The sequence below is a fragment of the Xenopus laevis genome, chromosome 9_10L (genome assembly GCF_017654675.1).
Source record: "Xenopus laevis strain J_2021 chromosome 9_10L, Xenopus_laevis_v10.1, whole genome shotgun sequence".
Classification (NCBI taxonomy): domain Eukaryota; kingdom Metazoa; phylum Chordata; class Amphibia; order Anura; family Pipidae; genus Xenopus; species Xenopus laevis.
In genome coordinates, this window is record NC_054387.1 from 14,351,921 (window position 1) to 14,369,195 (window position 17,275).

A 17,275-nucleotide genomic window follows, 5' to 3' on the forward strand; every position below is an offset into this window, starting at 1 on the left:
ATATGGTAAAACTCCCAACTTTTGTTTCCCACAGAACAGACGACTGTTTGGGGTGTGGCTATAGCAAAGGCAGACTGACACCTAGAGGCTACGGTCATATCTACAGCTCTCCTGTGTTCTCTATATGCAGATGGATACCAATAATTTCAGAATAATGTTTTGATGTTATGTATGGTTAGTCCTTCTGTTCTGGCCCTACAGATATTCTCACATGAGCACGCATTTCCGAATTAAAGGGGTAGCGTTCCCACAAGTGTGCTTTTGCAATGCTTAAATGATAGTATTGGGAGCGGTTTTTCAGTTTTTTTGACACGTGCAGAAAAGTACGTATTTATTTACGTTTAGTGCTCTCTACAGATTGCTACATTTATTTTATTTTTTTTAACTGGTTAATTTATTTTGCTTTTGGGGGGAATTGTAGCTGAAGGTAAAAGTTGTCTGTCCTAAATAATCCCAAAAATGTCAGTATTGACAATATTGAGGTTTTTGACATGCCTTTTTATGTTGGTTCTTTGCAACCGCATCTGTATTTATACCTGAGGGAAACTGCAAGGGCAAAAGATATTTTGATTCATTTATATATCAAGTAGCACTGTCCAACAATTTCTTTAACGGTAGTTGAAGCAATGTCGGGTGGTCAAGACATGCTTAAACCATTACACTGTCAAAACCTACGGTCTCCATCTTGCCCTACAGTCGCCATATTGCCCTATGATCGCCATCTTGCCCTACAGTCTCCATCTTTCCCTACCGTCTCCATCTTGCCCTACAGTTGCCATCTTGCCCTACAGTCTCCATCTTCTCCTTACGGTCTCATCTTCTCCTTATGGTCTTCTCCTTACTGTCTTCTCCTAACAGTCTCCATCTTTGCCTGAGGACTCCATCTTTCCCTACCGTCTCCATCTTGCCCTACGGTCTCTATCTTTCCCTACCCTCTCCACCTTGCCCTACAGTCGCTTTCTTGTCTTACAGTCGCCATCTTGCCCTACAGTGTCCATCTTCTCCTTACGGTCTCATCTTCTCCTTATGGTCTCCATCTTCTCCTTATGGTCTCCATCTTCTCCTTATGGTTCCCATCTTCGCCCTATGGTCTCCTTGCTGTCTCAAACATGTCTGTGACCATCTGGCTCTATTAACTAACAATCCCTATCCCTGTTCGGCTCTTGCTATTTACAAACATTTAGCCTCTATAAGACCTGATTCCTTTTGAAGGTCACCAGAAACAGGTTCCCGATATTTAAATGGAGAAAAGAAAATGGAGCCAATGATCACAGCAAAACAGTTGGAAAAATCCTAAACTTTCCTATTTTACTTTTCCCCTGTACATTTAAAAATGAAATAATCAGGCATAAACTTGGCCTTTAGGTATAGTTTCCCTTTTATACTATAGCAGTGTCTGCTGCAACCCCACCACTTTTTTTTTTGTTTTGGATGAATCCGAGACTTATTTTTCAATAGATCTGCAGAGAGGAGCGGAACAGCCAGTGACCTTCCCGTTCTGACCACCCTGTAACTACACTTTAATGGACACAAGGCTTTTGTTTCAGAAATAAAACACTCATGCCGGCTACAGCAGCAGACCGGAGCTCCGTTTTTATGCCCAGAACAGTGCATATTCCGCACATAAATATATCTTTAATGCTTTCTTTTAATATCTGGTTGAGTGGTGGGTCATGAACTTGCTACAGTAGAAGAGGAGGAAAATAAGTACAAAGGAGAACTCAGGAAAAGAAAAAAGGCAGTCGGCAGGGATCCAGCTTATGGTTAACTGACTCAAACTCTTTGTTCTGATTTAATGTTGCTTTGTGCTTTCTGGTTTTCTGGAATTCTGAGCCATGACTTATTCTTCCACAGAAAGAAAACATCCTGATGGGAGAGGAACTGGCAAAGATCATTTGTACCCTTGGTACTGGTGTTTTGGAAGCTGTCGTTCTTGGTGCACTGGGTTTGGGGAGTGTTTCTGAATAGGACTATTGTTTTCTATAGAAGACTATTCAGTGGAAGAGGAACTTCTTATGGTTTAGCTGGTTCAGGGTAACTTGCAATGCCTGGTGGTGGCACCACTGTATGTCGTATTGAGACAAGCCCAACCATTGTTAAGTTAATCGGGTCAGCGAGAATTGAGACACAGAGCATAACAGCCCAGTTTAGTAGACTTTGCTTTGGTACATTTGGTCGACTATAATTATAGAGTTGATAAAGATCTGAATTGATTTCATGGGTATAATTATTTTACTGATATATCTTTTTGCTGTTAGCTAGCACATAGGACTGATAAAGCAACAGCAGTGGCCTCCCAAAGCAAAGGCCCTCATTTTCACCGATTCACTCTTTCTCCTGGTCTTTTCTTCACTGTCCCTACTGAGTGTCATCCTTGGTCTTCCCCACTTTCTTCAACCTTGGCGTTTCCATAGCAGAGCTCGCTCCTTTCATAGTGTACCACCGACCCATCTCTAGCTCCTGATCGCTCTTGAGCTGAATGTTAATCTGCTTCTCCTACACTTATCTCTACAGCCTAGGCCAGAACACAGCAAGGATGCAATGGCTTAAAGGTTGGTGATCTCAGGTGTGACCTTCCAGGTTTCTTTCCACATTAGGTTGAGCCGTATCAAGACTTTACTTGCCCTTAATATAAAAGCCGGTATCCATATTAGCTCCATCCTGGAATCAATCTCTCTATCTGGCAATCAACGGCTAGGTCCTATTGTGTTTGTGGTGTAATGAAGGTTGAAAGATCTCCTGCATTCCAGCTGAACTACCTTGAGGAACAACCCCTCTCTCAACCTAAGTTCTAGATGAGATGAGCTCTAGTAGTTTCCACTTGACTTTACAGAATATTAAAATTATTTCCAATAGAGAGCCTCTACTACTGAACATTTCCTTATGGCAGCCATGGCCAATAATGTCCAGACAAAAGTTGTCTAGGGGACATCATTCAATAAATTGATCCTGGAAGGGAAGTGAATTGAATGCGAGGGTTGTCTCTCTTTCTATAAAGTAATTCACATGGGAGAGGACAGGTGCTGACTATGAGAAAGAGATGAGGCCGTGGGTGAGGAAAGATTCATTAGTAGATAACCCACTGGGAATCACTGGTTGTGGTAATGGCGCACAAGCTTTTATCACACAGATGCATTGGAAATAATGTCTTTCCTATATTGAATACTGATTAAAATGAAACATTTTTGCATTGCAGTATAATCCCAAACGGCAAAGAGACGTGTGTACATCACTTGGGGCAGTAGTGAGTACACAAAGTAACAAAGCAAGAGAGAACTGCAGCTCCAGGTAACCATATAGTCACTACTGTGCCATTTTTAATAGAGAAAATATTTTTATTAGTCGCAGTTTTAGCAGTATACTATTGATTTTACAGCTAACTTTACTGCTCCTTTAAGGCAGGCAAAAATAACAGTGAAAGTGTCAGAGTTACAAAGTGCTTTTGATTCAATAGTATTTCTCTTTGATGGTGGGCTCATTGCTCGGCTATGAGCCAACCAGCACCACTTTATTTCTCTGTGCCTCAACCCTTTTATCAGAGATTTAAAAAGCAAGAGCCAAACGACCTGTTTATTTTAATTTTTTTCCCATCCCTGTTCTCAGTGCCCCCCTTCCACTGCTGAGATCTGTCAAGTTTTTATATTCTGAGCAAAATAATCCCTGCTGTTCCCCTGTATTAATCAGCTCTGCTTTCCTTGCTTTATCCACTCACATGCAGCCATTTGTATGTTGGACAGTTTATTGCATTACTCTTGGTTCCTCCACAGGCTGTAGAAATGCAGGGCCACCAGAATCCTTCATTTTCTTGGGCATTATTTTTTAGAATTTACCCAGTTACCAAAAGTGCTTGAAGGGTGTAATGAGGGTGCGGATGTTTGAGCTAATCTCTCCTGACAGAGAGATACAGTAGAATCGAGCCTAATGCTGTAGTAGACCCTGCATATAAATGAAACCTATTGGTACTCATGATTATTCCATTCTACTAGTTGCCAGTCTTACAGGCCCAGTGCAACTGGAATTGATAAAAATGCTCACAAATGAACATAAATATAAAGATAGCAGGCATGCACCCTTACATCAACCATTTCCATAAATGTTTTGCTGCACACTAGGGTCCTGAGACTAGGGCTCGCAGTAGGGTCCTGAGAATAGGGCTCATACTAGGGTCCTGAGATTACGGCTCGCATTAGGGTCCTGAGACTGGGCCTCACACTAGGGACCTGAGACTAGGGCTCGTACTAGGGTCCTGAGACTAGGGCTCGCACTAGGGTCCTGAGACTAGGGCTCGCACTAGGGTCCTGAGACTGGGCCTCACACTAGGGTCCTGACACTAGGGCTCGCACTAGGGTTCTGAGACTAGAGCTCAAACTAGGGTCCGGAGACTAGGGCTCGGACTAGGGTCCTGAGACTGGGCCTCGCACTAGGGTCCTAAGACTAGGGCTTGGACTAGGGTCCTGAGACTGGGCCTCGCACTAGGGTCCTAAGACTAGGGCTCGCACTAGGGTCCTGAGACTAGGGCTCACATTAGGGTTTAGAGACTAGGGCTCGCATTAGTGTTCTCAGGCTAGGGTTATAGCACTTAGAGAATTTTGGTATAAAAACGCAAAGGATCAAGGTGGGTTACCTTCCATCAGTAGCTGCAGTAAAAACACGAGATCACGGGCAAGGGCAATAGGCAGTCTAGGCAGTCTTGATTCCCACTCTCTTCTGAGAGAGATAAATATAAATTAAACCTTTAATGTCAAAAATAATTCAAATGTTAAAGTGTGACCTTAGCCAAAGTGAAGTTAGATGCCCTCGCCCTCTATGCACACAGCTCTAAGACAGTATAGAGTGGTTGGAAGGCAAACCCTGCAAGACAGAATATAGATCACTTGTCTGACTCCTCCTGGCCAGCAGCTTCTGTCTCAGGCTGCACCGTAATAAATAGTTTGTGGCAACTTCTAAAACACCCCAGAACCACAATGAAGCCAATTGCTCTACAGAGCTGAATTATAGCACATGCTAATGTCACTGACCGTCATCTTGTCTCCGGATCTTTAGTTTGCTGTGACAGTATAATTCGGAAATGACAATTTGCATTATACAGATAAGCACTGATGCGTCTATCTGACTGACACAGTGTCCTGGCTCACTAACCAGAACCCCCCTCCTCTTTTACGATTATATGGGGAAGAAAGGGCCCCCCCCACATATAAGTCCAGTTCTTTCTATAGGAGATCCTGGCCACATTAGTTATTGACGGCACCAGTCAATGGTTTCTTTTCTTAAAATGCCTTTATTAGGACATGGGCTCTGACCCCAAACAATTGGCAACGTTTCAGACCACACAGTCTTTTCTCATGGCCCAGGAGATCCTGGGCCATGCTGAGAAGCACATGTAGGTTGGATTAGTGGGAAAACAGAAGGGCAAGATGGCAAGAGTAATGCATGATGGGTAAAATAGAGCATGATGGCAAGAGTAGGGTATGATATGAACTCCTAGTACCTTTTGACGTCTAAAGAGGTAAGGGGAAATTTATTATAGTGCAGACATTGATATTCTAAGACAAATTACATTTGGACTGACATGACATTGAGGTTTTTTCAAATAAATTAAAAAATGCTCTCTGGTTGCTAAGGTCACTGACTCACTGCCTTAAAAACTGTTTAGGGTAAGGCCACACTGGGTGTTTTGGGGAGATTTGGTCGTCTGGTGACTAATCGCCTCGTCTTTGCAGCGACCAATCTCCCCAAACGCCTTCCCTGACTCCGCTCCGGCAAAAATGAAAAAACGCCGGCGCTAATCACACGTGGCGGTTCGTTTTCTGAAGTCGCCCGAAGTGGTCGCCGCAAAGACGAGGCAATTAGTCGCCAGGCAACCAAATCTCCCCAAAACGCCCAGTGTGGCCTAACCCTTAAAAGCTTAAACTTCCAGCTGGGCTATTTCTGCTTCACATGGTGTTGCTCGAAGTTCCAAATACGGCATACAGAGACTTTTTCGTAAAATGCTTTGTCTAAAAGTTGTCTGTTGAAACTGATCTTCTGCGATTGTTCATAATAATTTGGTCACTGGATGTCACTATTCATTAAACTCAATAGATGAGTTATCTTGTCAGAACAAACATGGCTGCCCCAAATGATGCAAACATACAGAAACATGCAGCTAAAAATGGTTCCCTGTTAATAAGTTTCAGTCAACAGTTATAAATAAATGGAATGGAGGTGATACTTGGAGGTGATATATATATATATATATATATATATATATTTTATAACTTTCTTAAAATGCTTGAAATTTAAAGGGATGCCAGTGCTCTCTTGCTGGGCCAATAACAGGACTGACTGTTTAAAAAAATAAATAAAATTACCCTCATTTGGTAGATATGGCACCTTTGATTTCTAATCCCCAAAGAGACTCCCATAGAGAAAAGCGAGCAACATGACTTCTGCTGCTTCACAGTGACTGGTGTCACTATGGTGTCAAATTCTTATTCAAATTTTATCCGTCCAAGAAAAGATCTTGGATTCTGGCAATGCTGGAAAATGCCATTCCGGATATAAAGGAAGCCGGAAATTTTGAAGGAGTTAAAGCGTAGACACCTTAACAACTTTGTATAGAATTCTTCAATGTGTTGTAAGAAAGTGTGACCTTTGTATTATGGTATTGCTGAAAATACACAGTTTTTCCCTTTCAGGCATATTGCCCCAATACGACTGCCAAATCCACCTCACTCGCAGCCAACTATTTCATGTACGGGTTTAGCTCCGATGCACAGCTCAAGCGAAAATCCTCTCTGCCAAACTAAACGTGTTCACATTCTAAGAACCAATCATAATCACCCAGCTTTAACACACAAAACATGGGGTTGTTAGGGATTCTTTCTGGCCCTGTAGCTACAGAAACAGACTTTATTTATTTATTTAATAATATAAATATATCATATTAATAAAATCTAATAATTACAAAAAATATTATATTTATAATGCTAATTATAAATATATATATATACATATATACATATATATATATATATATATATATATATATATATATATATATATATATATATATATACCTTGAGAAAGGTCCCATTGTGGACCGAAACGTTGGATATGCAACTGTGAATAAAATTCATCACTTTTTTTCACAAAAACATTGGAGTGCGGGTCCATTTACTATTATATACTAATATATATATATATATATATATATATATATATATATATATATATATATATATATATATATATATATATATATATATATATATATTGTGGATATTCTCAGTTTAAGCCAAACACACTGTCCATCAGTTATAAATTGTAACGATCTGGCTCAAGCTGAAATCAGCCAATCAGATAAAGTGACTCATAGCATGTTTTATGGTTTGATTAATTTGCCTATTGGTTGCTGGGTCCGTGACCCTATCAGTCAGATTTGGAGGTCATTGATTTAAGACCAAGGCTTCTTGGAATAGGTTCATCTATAACGTACTAAACGTTTGTTTAAAGGTGAACCTTCCCTTTAAGGTATTTTAAAGTTATCTACTCCTTTAAGACCTGGATACTCAGAGCTGATATTACAGAAAGTAAAGTGAATAAAAAAGTGGAATCAGCGTATAGGTAAGTCAAGGTAAAATCAGACACATTTGTAAAGACAATGGCATGAAGCCAAAGGACTGGCATGTGCAGCAACCAAACAGTGATTAATAAACACTCAGTGGAACCTTTGCCTTACCGTTCCCAGGATGCTCAGAGCCTGACTCCATATACAATGTAGGACAGATTGTCCATCAGATTATCTGCGTATAACAAGGACGCCAGTACCTTGGGTTTTGGCATTGATTCAAGAACAGCGCAAATCTTCTCTCATTGAGTTCTCCTTGTATGAGGTGGTGGCAACCATTTGTTTACTTTGTTACTCTGCAATAGGTCTTCCCTTCCACATCTCTTCTTACTGGTAGAAGAGTTCATTGTACCAATGACGCAAGGGCATCCCAGTCACCCTGAACTATATTCTAGTTTAGAATATTCTAGTTTGGTCCAGGTTACATTATTCGTTTCGTATGTCAGCACTGGAATGAGACTGGTCAGGTCTTCTGCTTGTTGAAGTCTCCTCCAACCTTTCTCCATCAGTGCTCCATCATCACTCATTTTATTAGCACTGGGATGAGACTGGTCAGGTCTTCTGCTTGTGGATGTCTCCCCAACCCTTCTCCATCAGTGCTCCATCATCACTCATTTTATTAGCACTGGGATGAGACTGGCGAGGTCTTTCTGCCTGTTTTTTTTACAACCCTTCTCTATCAATTTTGAAGCGTTTCCAACAGTTTAAAATTCACCCGTTAGTGCCAGGGCTTAAAAGTTGTTTTTGTTTTTCAGATCTTTTGCTTGTGCCTTCTTCTCCATTGCTGCTTCATAATGACTCATCTTATTTGTCAGCACTGGGATTTGACTTGTCGGGTCTTCTGAATCTGATTGTGACCTTCTCCAGCAGTGCTCCACATTGACTTATCTTATTTGTCAGTACTGGGATTCGACTGGTCGGGTCTTCTGATTATGACCTTCTCTAGCAGTGCTTCATAATAACGTATCTTATTTGTCAGCACTGGGATTTGACTGGTCGGGTCTTCTGATTATGACCTTCTCTAGCAGTGCTCCATAATAACTGTCAGGAACTTATCGTAGTGCTGGGTCCGGTCGGCGCGTTCAGTGCGTTCCACCAACAGCGCGGTGCGGGTCAGTGACGTCACTACGAGGGCGTCATGGCACTGGTTTCAGGGATCCGGGTGGCGCAGCGTGATGACGCAGGCGACACCATTTAGTTCAGCGCAGAGGGCTTCCCAGTGCTTGGATATTGTGTTTCTTGGCTACACTTTGAGAAAGTGACTCTCTAATTCTATTGAACTTGGTTTTTGACTCTGCTTCTGTCTCTCGACTATTCTGCTATGTTAACCCCTGGAACCCTGCTTGGATTCGACTCACTGTTGCCAACCCCGCTTGCTGCTTGACTATTCTATTACATTAACCCCTAATACTTCACACGGACTTGATTCCATGTTGCTGACCCTGCCTGCTATCTGACTACTCTGTTACTCTAACCCCTGGCACCTTCGTATAGACTTTGATTTACTGTTGCCGATCTTGCTTGCCGGACTGACCACGCTCCAAATTAACCCCTTGGTATCCAGCCTTGTGTTCTCCTATTTGTCTACTGGGAAGCCTGCCTGATCTCTCTGTGTTGTGCGGTTTACGTGGCCTATCTTCATCACCAGAGCAGACCTTCATTCCTGCCGGTTTCCAAGCCAGGACCTGTTGCGGCTTACGCCAAGGTGCTTACTGAGAACCTCTCTTCTGTGACTACAGATCCGTCTTTCCTGCTGCTTCCACCGCTAAATCCCATATTTCTCTGTACTCCCTGCAGTCACGTTACCCGGCACCTGAAGCTACTCTACAGGTATGTGTATCCTGCTAGATTCACAGGCTCCCATACCTCACCTTCACTAGCCTTCCATGCCTAATTGGGGGTTGTACTTGTGACGGGGCTGTAAGGGTTGTCTTCCTCAACGCCAGTGGTTCCTCCCAGGTCGGTAAGTCTGACAATAATCTTATTTGTCAGTACTGGGATTTGACTGGTCGGGTCTTCTGATTGTGACCTTCTCTAGCAGTGCTCCATAATGACTTATCTTATTTGTCAGCACTGGGATTTGATGGGTCGGGTCTTCTGATTGTGACCTTCTCTAGCAGTGCTCCATAATGACTTATCTTATATGTCAGCACTGGGATTCGACTGGTCGTGTCTTCTGATTGTGACCTTCTCTAGCTGTGCTCCATAATGACTCTTATCTCATGTGCTAACACTGGAATGAGACCAATCCGGTCTTCTGCTCGTGATATCTTCACTGTTGGTGTCTTTCATGACTCATCTTATTTGGCAGAACTGAAATGAGGAGTCGGGTCTTGTGACTTCTTCTCCATCTCTTCTCCATCAATACTCAATAGCATCTCAAGGATTCTACAGCTGTTGTGAATTCTTTCCCAATTCACACCTATAACATGATTGGTGGAGGTTGTCTACAAAGAGATGATCTAGAACATGCCAACCAACACATCTGATGGATCAGAGACATGCAGAAGATCCAGGCCTTATTGTATCGTCTTCAACAGCCAACACGTGGAAAATGGATCCCAACGTTTCATTTAGCAAAGTCTCTTAAAGCAGACATCTGCATACATCAGTAGGCCATGTATTCTAAAATTCAAGTTGCTGTAATGTTAAATGATGATGTCTTTGAAAGATGATGCCATTCCAAGAAGTCTGTGGGCAATGAATTGTCTCGGTGGAGTGTCCAGTTTTAAAATTTTTGTGTGGCAGAGGATATTGGGAGTTGTAGTTCCTATTGCAATCTGCTGACCCTGAAACTATCATATAACTATAATGGGTTGCAGGTGCACAGCTGACTTCCCGGTGCAGAACCCCCACAGGGGCTTTTTTCCCAGCAGTTGACAAGTTAATCGCATCCTTACGTGAATCAGTTGGGCACAGCATCTCAGACAGTCAGGGGTCTGGATAGGCGAAACGCGTACGCTGAGTCACTGCAGCAGCTGCTGCCTCCAAGAGGGGACAGAACAGACATCTCGTTATTTTGTCAGGAGATATTTTGTGTATCTTGCAAAAAAAAAAAATCCTCTACATCTGACTCTTCAAAAACACATCTGCTGTCTGGAAATGAGAAGGTGTTTTTCCACCGCCTGGCGGCCTGTTTGATCCCTATTTGTATGTAGACAGAAGCCCTTTGAGCATTCGCCTTTTTAATAAAAATATAATCTGCTTTGTGCGAGCTCGGAACATCGATTCGGTGATTGTGCAGCAGATAAGTGAGCGCTGGAGACAGAGGCGCTAACACCGGCTCTTTTCATAAAGGCTGATAAAAGAACGAACAACAGGGAAATAATCTAACAAAATGCAATAGAAAGATGTGGGTCCTGGGCAGCAGGCCACTTGGGCTTCTCTTTAATTCATGTGTTAAAAAGCCTGTGGGACTTCACTAGTGTGTTGTCTTGTGTATTACAAACAGCACCGGCTCTGCTTGCAAGGATAATATGATATGTGGAGATCGGGTGCCGCAGAAAGAGACATGATTAAATGCCAGAGGGCTGCAGTGACACCCATCAGTCTATGAAACAACATAATGCACCGTATGAGGGGAGGAGGCTATGAGGTAGCTTTCTAAAATGCAGGTGAAGGAAGAGTTTGGTAAGACCACCAGGGCTGGAAATAGAAGGTAGGCAGAAGAAACATGTGCCTTGGATGCAACTTGGGTGGTGCAATTAAAGGTTGTGAACGAGCAGAGACTGACAGTTGGAGGAGAGCAGCCATGGGTTGGCAGTAGGGTAACTACCAGAAAACCAGTGGGTGAAACTGAATCAGGTCCTCTCCCCAAGTGGGACCTGCTTGCCAGTTTTCAGTGAATCTAATGCAGCCCTGTAGGTCTCGTAGCTGCGTCGATGGAGACCAATGTAAAGGCGCCTCCCCATTGCCATTGCAAATTTTGTTTTGGGGCCTTTTAGTTTTTAGTTACTCCACAAAGGGTTGGTGTGCAGAATAACCAGAGGGCAGATGAGCAAGCACGGTGCCTGACCCTTGTGGACAAGTTCAGTGGCATCATTTTAGAAGAAGCAGATCTGGAGGGGTCTAGGTCTTCTTCCTTTATCTTGGGGCCCACCGGATGGATCACATGTGACCCACAACACACATTAATCATCGGTCACCTGCATGACGGATGACCTGGAATTTTTTTGAGCGTCGTGGCTGGCCCACATTTTTATGCACATTGTGGGTGACCCACGATTATGTCCTGATAAAAGGTGGCCCTGGCCCTGAGGTAACACACAATTATATGCTGTTATATCAGTTGCAGAGTCCTGCCTCACTATTGGTGCTCTTACACATGAGCGGTCTTACCTGTGTTCCCCTTCCATATGTTCCATTGCAGAGGAACGTAGGAGAAAACATGGCCCTTTCAAATTGTATCCACTAAGGCACAGTCAATCGCTGAATACAGATAAAAACATTCATGTCAACAGGAACTACCGAGTTTACAGCATTCAATATAGAAACCTGTTGCAGCCTACACTGTTTTCTGAGCAGCCTTCATTAGGCATGTAAAAATTTGTGCCTGATTTTAAAGGCCATTGGATTATACTGTCTGAAGGTAGGCATGTATGTAACTTAAGGTGTCAAGGAAAAAAAGTTTTTGCACTGAAATCCGTTTCTGAAAAGAGTAAACAGATTTTTTTTTTAATTTAATTTTGAAATCTGACACGGGGCTAGACATATTGTCAGTTTCCCAGGAGCCCCCAGTCATGTGACTTGTGCTCAGATAAACTTCATTCACTCTTTACTGCTATGCTGCAAGTTGTAGTGATATCACCCCTTCCCCCCCCCCAGCAGCCTAACAACAGAACAATAGGAAGGTAACCAGATAGCATTTCCCTAACACAAGATAACAGCTGCCTGGTAGATATAAGAACAACACTCAATAGTAAAATCCAGGTCCCACTGTGACACATTCAGTTACATTGAGTAGGAGAAACAGCAGCCTGCCAGAAAGCAGTTCCATCCTAAAGTGCTGGCTCTTTCTGAAAGCACAACCAGGCAAAATGACCTGAGATGCACCTACACACCAATATCACAACTTAAAAAATACACTTGTCGGTTCAGGAATTCAATTTTATATTGTAGATTGAATTATTTCCAGTGTAAACAGTGTAATTTAGAAATAAAAAATACATTATAAAAATCATAACAGAATCCCTTTAATCTCCATCTATGCCAGGAAGGTTCACAGAGAATATTTGGGGATCCACAAAGTCTGCTGCATCTAACTGCTTTATATAAAACTCATACAGTAACCCCATACATTAATTACTGAGTTTCCAGTCATTTGGATGATACAGTAACTCTCTATTTAGTCAAATTTAAGGCCTGCTAATTGGGTGGTCTCTCTTGTTACTCTACTCGCTATTTCCAAACCACAGCAAATCGATCCTGGCAGTTACTTCAAGTCAATTAAACAAAAGTCCATTAAACCATATTACCCGGCGATTTTCAACTCTAGTTCCTATCAATTTATTTCCCTCTCAGCCGAATCTATTTCAATTTTACGTCATTTTTATTTTTTTCTCGCTCTGTGAGTGAAGGAATTGATTAGTGCCCCTCGCTCGCCTGTTTCACACTTGTTCACTTCACATAACAAATCAGAGCTTTCTGCTCACACTCTCCGTGGATATATAACACCTGCAACATCAATATCACTTAGATCCTGAAATGCTCAATTACGTCTTCTTCATCCCAATGAGCGACTCAATGTACTCATTTAAAAGAAAATGTTATCTTCACTATCCCTGTATGTGTGTATGTATGTAGGTATTAAAAAAAAAAAAAATAAATATATATATATATATATATATATATATATATATATATATATATATATATATATATATATATATATAAAGTATGATAAGCTGATGCACCCTGCCAAGGCAGTGTCCATGCATCAGTCTTACCTAAGTGAAAAAAGGGTATTTTCTTTGGGAGGTGAATGACCATACCTGCTTCTCTCTTTATTTGGCTTGACCTTTGTATAAACATGGTTTGTACAAAGTATGCATAAGCTGATGCACCCCGCCAAGGTAGTGTCCCCAGTGGCTTTCCCTTTAATGCTTGCTCTCCCAACCCCCGCCCTTCTAAACACAGTCCTAGAGGTTACTTAAAAGCCCATAATGAATGTTTCTTTGGAAGAGGTCATGCCAAATAAAGAGAGAAGCAGGTATGGTCTTTCTCCTCCCAAAGAAAATACCCTTTTTTCACTTAGGTAGGACTGATGCATGGACGCTGCCTTGGCGGGGCGCATCAGTTTATGCATACTTTGTACAAACCATGTAACTAAAAGTGTCTCTTTATATCAAATACAGACAAGTTTCATCTAATCCAATTGTTCCTTAAAGTTATGTAATGAGAGTGCTGGGATAATTTGTTTAGTTCAGAATATGATATAAACCACACACCCATGGATGAGCTGCATTCTTTGTTTTTTATGTATATATATATATATATATATATATATATATATATATATATATGTACGGGACCTGTTACCCAGAATGCTCAGGACCTGGGGTTTTCCGGATAATGTATCTTTCCGTAATTTAAGTTTACTAGAAATTAATTTAATCATTAAATAAAACCAATAGGCTGGTTTTGCTTCCGATAAGGATTAATTATATCTTAGTTGTGATCAAGTACAAGCTACTGTTTTATTATTACAGAGAAAAAGGTAATCATTTTTAAAAATGTGGATTATTTGGATTAATGGAGTCTATGGGAGACATTCTGTAATTCGGAGCTCTCTGGATATCGGGTTTCCGGATAAGGGATCCTATACGTGTGTATATTAGAAGTCACTGAGGGGTTGTTCTGTGACCATATAAAGACACAAGGCTGCAGGCTGAGTTATACAGGGAACTCTGAGTATCACTCGTGTATTATAAGGGATAATGTACCCCCTACTGTAAATGATAAGGATATTAGAAGTCACTGAGGGGTTCTATGACCATATAAAGGCACAAGGCTGCAGGCTGAGTTATACAGGGAACTCTGAGTATCACTCATGTATTATAAGGGATAATGTACCCCCTACTGTAAATGATAAGGATATTAGAAGTCACTGAGGGGTTGTTCTGTGCCCATATAAAGGCACATGGCTGCAGACTGAGTTTTACAGGGAACTCTGAGTATCACTCATGTATTATATAGTGAATAAAGTACCCCCTCTTGTAAAATATAAGGATATTATTAGTTACCGAGGAGTTTCATGACCATATAAAAACACGAGGCCGAAGGCCGAGTGTTTTTATACAGGTCATGGAACTCCGAGGTAACTTCTAATATCCTCATATTTTACAACTGGGGGTACTTTATTTATTATAATACACAAATTTTAGTGAGTCATGTGACAGAAATGACATCACTACTCACCGTTTATAACTGATGACATCACTACTCACCGTTTATAAGGATATAATTTACAGGATATTCATGGCTTTTGTGTATTATAAGGGATTATGTACCCCCTACTGTAAATAATAAGGAAATTAGAAGTCACTGAGGGGTTCTTTGACCATATAAAGGCACAAGGCTGCAGGCTGAGTTATACAGGGAACTCTGAGTATCACTCATGTATTATAAGGGATAATGTACCCCCTACTGTAAATGATAAGGATATTAGAAGTCACTGAGGGGTTCTTTGACCATATAAAGGCACAAGGCTGCAGGCTGAGTTATACAGGGAACTCTGAGTATCACTCATGTATTATAAGGGATAATGTACCCCCTACTGTAAATGATAAGGATATTAGAAGTCACTGAGGGGTTCCTTGACCATATAAAGGCACAAGGCTGCAGGCTTTATAGGGAACTCTGAGTATCACTCATGTATTATAACTTTTGGCAAAGATTTAACAAGTTTTAGGCAAAGTATCTACAATTTCCTGTTTGGGGAACCTGATTATTATAAAGCAATGATGACATACAAAGTCTAGGGACATATTAGGGATGGCGGGGACAAATATCACAAATATCTTATAGGGCCACTTCCATGGATATCCCTGGATGCCAAACATACTGTAAATGCAGAGCTGTTACATAAGAGCAATATGACCCCCCAGTAACAAACAACTAGGATGGGCATTTTATTATACTGACCAATCAATATTGTCTCATATCTCTAATGGACTGGAGCAACTGTGGGGGGTCTGGAGGAGGTCACTCCCTGACCCATTAAGCCACTATTTTCAGCCCATGATTGTGCACTTCCATTCTGTGTGTGATCGGCGACCAGTCCCCTATATTTAACTTCAGTTGTGATGCCTGAGGAAGATGTATGGTCACCCTGTCACAGCTGGGCTCTTTCTATAGAAGCAAAGCAATAATTCTGCTATATAAAAATCATTGGCGCTGCGTGTAGGGTCAGTAATTGGGCTCTACCGCCCCTTTGCATCTGTGTGATGTGTTTAGACTAGGACAGTCAGTCTCCAAGCACCTTACGTAACATGAATCGTTCACCTAAAATGCACCCAAAATTACCCATTTAGCTAACCCTTGTGCAGCCAATACACAACTCATGCCTGCTGTATTTTAGTTTCCATTAAATTTCAATAATAACAGTAATAATAATAATCCCGGCAGCATCAAAGCTTCCTTTAATACACCCACTTCAAAGGTTGGAGATTGTTCTCGTCGGCCCTGCGTTCCCTGAGTGCCCTTCACGTCAGCCGCTTCTTTCAAAACAAAACAACAAACAAATAATAAATAGCAAAAATAGGGCGGCAAATAATTATATATGAGCTGGATCAGACCAATTCAGTGCTGAAAGGCTCTCGCCATTAGACCCTGCTCACGTCCATAAAGGTGTGCCAGACTATCTCTTGGGTAACCGCAGATTATGGGGCACATTCACTTAGGGTCGAATATCGAGGGTTAATTAACCCTCGATATTCGACAGTAGAAGTAAAATACTTCGACTTCGAATATCGAAGTCGAAGGATTTACCACATTTACGGCATTTCCTTTGTTCGTACGATCAAAGTAAAAATCGTTCGATTAAATCCTTCGAATCGAACGATCCGAAGGATTTTAATCCATCGATCAAACGATTTTCCTTCGATCAAAAAAACCTAAGAAAGCCTATGGGGACCTTTCCCATAGGCTAACATTGATGCTCGGTAGGTTTTAGGTGGCGAAGTAGGGGGTCGAAGTTTTTTTTAAAGAGAAAGTACTTCGACTATCGAATATTCAAACGATTTTTTGTTCGAATTGTTCGATTTGAAGTCGTAGTCGAAGGTCGAAGTAGCCAATTCGATGGTCGAAGTAGCCAAAAATATACTTCGAAATTCGAAGTATTTTTTATTCTATTCAATCGAACGATTAAATCCTTCGAATCGAACGATTCGAAGGATTTTAATCCATCGATCGAACAATTTTCCCTCGATCAAAAAAACCTAAGAAAGCCTATGGGGACCTTTCCCATAGGCTAACATTGATGCTCGGTCGGTTTTAGGTGGCGAAGTAGGGGGTCGAAGTTTTTTTTAAAGAGAAAGTACTTCGACTATCGAATATTCGAACGATTTTTTGTTCGAATTGTTCGATTTGAAGTCGTAGTCGAAGGTCGAAGTAGCCAATTTGATGGTTGAAGTAGCCAAAAATATACTTCGAAATTCGAAGTATTTT

General features: G+C 41.4%; 1 protein-coding gene across 2 annotated transcripts in view; it reads left to right on the top strand.

The window, feature by feature from the left end:
- Nucleotides 1-17,275, top strand: part of LOC108700920 (breast cancer anti-estrogen resistance protein 3 homolog) — a 248,726-nt gene that overhangs the window by 181,790 nt on the left and 49,661 nt on the right. Inside the window, exon 1 of one of the 2 annotated variants that reach the window (XM_018234963.2) lies at nt 3,035-3,288. The exons of the other annotated variant lie outside the window; for it this stretch is intronic. The gene's annotated coding sequence lies outside the window, so the exon portion shown is untranslated. Of the gene's footprint in view, nt 1-3,034; nt 3,289-17,275 lie in introns of those variants that run through there. 2 annotated transcript variants of the gene reach the window in all.